The sequence below is a fragment of the Setaria viridis genome, chromosome 5, assembly GCF_005286985.2.
Source record: "Setaria viridis chromosome 5, Setaria_viridis_v4.0, whole genome shotgun sequence".
Classification (NCBI taxonomy): Eukaryota; Viridiplantae; Streptophyta; class Magnoliopsida; order Poales; family Poaceae; genus Setaria; species Setaria viridis.
The window spans coordinates 3,052,686-3,056,163 of NC_048267.2; the positions used below are offsets into that span (position 1 = coordinate 3,052,686).

The window sequence follows — 3,478 nt, forward strand, 5'->3', positions numbered from 1 at the left end:
ACTGGAAATCGATTAGAACAAAAACACATGCACGAGAAGCGGCCGTAAACGATCAGGCTCAGATCGTGGGTGGGCAACAAAATTCATGCCTTGCGCGTGCCCAGCTGTGCGCAACAGTGGATGGATGGGCGCCGGCGCATGCGGCGTTTAAGACAGGAGGCTCGGTTCACTTTGGTAGCTTGCCCCTTGCAGTCCACGCCAGCCGACTTAATTAAGTTAGCGTCCATGTAAACTTGCTTAAGTTAGCTTCCACGTCAGATTGACTCCAGTCAAAACCGTGTCCACATCAGCAAAATAACAGGATACAAAACCGCTTAGTGGTTAATTTAATCCAATATTGATAGGTGGAGGGATTAAATTGAGCTAATTTAATCTGGTATTGATAGGTGGAGGGGTTAAATTGAGCCAACATTTAGGTTAGAGGGTGGGATGGACAAAGTGAATAGGTGAGAGGAGTAAAATGAGTTTTTTCCAAATCTTTTCTCCCCTGAAATCTGATGTTTGTGTGAGGGGACAAAACAGGGCTGCAAATTAAACCGAGTACAAAGCTACCGGTTGAAAAATTCTGAGCAACTGCATCACAATTCACAGCAAGTCGGCAAGCATCAAATTGGAGCTAAAAAAAGACCAAATTTCGTATCACAAATCTCAGACCAGAGCATGTAATTTCACTACGAAGTATTGATATTCAGACAAGGGCATCAGCTTGACCACGGCATTGGTGAAAATATGTAATTAAACATCAACAGTCTTGACACAGACAGGTAATCTTGATGCACTAGGTAAGTTAAGACACCAGGGAGAATGCAGTTGCAACATGTAATGAAAATGGCCTTATCATATTGTCATTGGGACTAATGTGTTTACAAGATGTATCTTTGTAGGTGTTTTATAGGTCCCAAGGATGAATATTAAAACCATCAAAATGAGAAGAAAAAAAAAGACTTAGAAGAATTCTACGGCATCTAAATGATATTAAAGAAATTCCAAGATAGTCTTATTCTAAGGCTTACAAATGATGGTAATGAAGATGGGATAAAGACACGCGAAGATTTGAAGCGAATCCTGCTGAAAATATGCACCGACATATTCCACCATTGCTGGCCATTTGAGGTGTGTTAGAATTTGGAGAAGCTATAGACTTGGTTCTCACGTACATACAAGTGCTCTATCCATCGAAGTGCTAAAGAGAAGATTAAGACAATTAGTATAAGGCTTAGGTCTTGGTTAGTGCTAGTTTAGGTCTATTAGCGTATTGCTTTAGGGTTTAGCCTAGAGTTTGGTGAGGTTTGCACACGTCCTTTGTATCGATGCTTGCGCGCAGCAAGAGTTGTAAATTTGGGGCTTGTAAGTCTTGTGAGACCCTTCAACCGCGTTTGAGGAGTGGCCGCCAGTGCTTGTGAGAGAGAGGAGAGGCCCTCAGTATTTTGCCGAAACTCTACCCAGTGAAGAGCGGCAAGGAGCATCTGGGAGAGGCTAGGCAGAGACCTACTTGTGCGTGGGGAAGACCTGTTGGCTATCCTACGGAGTTACTTGACCAGGGAGTTTATACCCTTGCGCGGGTATTCCCTTTGAGAGGGACTCCAACAACGAGGACTAGTGGAAAGCTTTTCTTTTCGACACCTCGGTAAAAATCGTTGTGTCGCCACGCCAGGGGTTTGCCTTCTCTACCTCATTTACCTTCCGCATTTCTTATTGCACTTACAATTCCGCATTTACCTTTCTAGAATTGCCATGTGTAGTTTATAGGATTGGAATCTAGAATGCAAAACTATTTTGCGGTGGAAATAGCAACCCATATAAAAACCTAGTGCACTTTTATCGCATATAATTAAATTACCAACGACGCTACACGAGTACGATCTATAATCTTGACACGGACGGGCAAGACACCACGACCATCAAGGAGAGCACTTGCTTTATATGGGTAGGAGACGGCGACCATCAGATAACTCGGCGTCGCCTTGGCGCCCATCGACGCCGGCGGCACCGCGCCAGCCTGCTTCTTCGCCGCCGACAGCACCTCCCACACACCTGCTGCATCGCGCCACCCTGGACGCCGTTGTTGCCGCCGGCCGTGCTGGCGCTGACATCGACGCGCACCGCCGTCTCCTGGCGGCACACCCCGGTGCTGTCGATCATCAGGTAGTTCCTGAGCGCGCGGTGGTCGCCGCCGAGCGCCTCGAGCATGGACGCCACGTACGCCGCCTTGGCACCGCCGATGGCCGCCGGGGACTCGGCCTGCTTCTGGCTGGCGTACAGCTTCGCGTCCTCGGCCAGCTTCCGTTCTAGGAGCTGCGCGTCGGCCTGCGCCCTGCTCGAACAGCCACGCCTCCGCGGCCTTCGCCTGCTCGAACAGCACCGCCTCCGCCGCCTTCTGCCGGCCGTACAATGCGGCGTTCGATTCCATCACCTGTGTGTCGTACGCCGCCGCGTCCTTGCAGAGCTGCTCGGCCCTGAGCTTCTCGGCGAGGCACTTGGCCTTCTTGCGCTCGACCTCCACCTATAGCTCGGCCTCGCGGAGGGCGACGGCCATGGCGGCCTCGACCTCGGCCAGCTTGGCCTTCTGGTCCCACCCGGCCTTCTTCGTTGCCAACTTGCCCACGGCCGCGACGACTAGCGCCTCCCGCTCGTTCTCCGCCACCTTCACCTCCATATTCTAGGCTGTGATTCGCCGTGCCCTTCAATCTTCTAGGCTGCGATTCGCCGGGACCGGCCGCCATGGCTGCTCTGCCCTGTGCTGAGCAGGAGCAGGAGGAAGATCGGAAGAAGACTGCGAACCGTTTATTGCCTTGTTGGGTTGTCTCCGTTTTTGTTGGGCAGCTCGTTTCATTCCTTCAATAGGCCGGCGGCCAGCTTTCAGCCCACTACGGCATGACTCTCCCCGATCCAATAGCCCTGGTTTCTTTAAATCAAAGCTTTAGCTTGAAAAGCTCTGATAACAATGGAGCTTAGCGCAAGGCGATTCAGTGAGGACGTGGGCTTACGCCTGTTGCACGAGTAGTCAGATTTGCAATTCACTAGTATATGATGTTAGCTAATGCCCGATGGATCCCATCAGCCATATATGCATCTTATTACATGCTTATATTTTAATTCTTTTACAGTCTCTAATGGAATATTAATATGTACTTCATTCAGAAACGAAATATACGTGAGACATGCGTGCGCGCTCATATTTTCGTCTCAAAGGAAAAAGGTGAAAAAAAGAAAGGTAGAAAAGGAACATGAATGATTGGGCCTGGCTTTCTGTTGTCTTTACTTTCTTTCCCCCTCTGTTTTATTCGCAGCGGAAACGTATACAAGTGTAACGGCAGAAGCATGAATTGCACTCTTAAAATTTACGAAGTCTGCACGCGGTATGTGAGATGTGGTTTTGACGTTTTGTAGAAAGAAAAAGAGAGAGACAATCAAGCCGTACCCTGGCATACCGCTTGACAACGCTCACGGGCCTCCTTGCACGGTGTACGTGGCACCC

General features: G+C 49.4%; 1 pseudogene; it reads right to left on the reverse strand.

Annotated features, from left to right (window-relative positions):
• Positions 1-956: 956 nt before the first annotated feature.
• On the reverse strand, positions 957-3,137 carry LOC140222695 (flotillin-like protein 2; annotated as a pseudogene).
• Between the last annotated feature and the right edge of the window lie 341 nt (positions 3,138-3,478).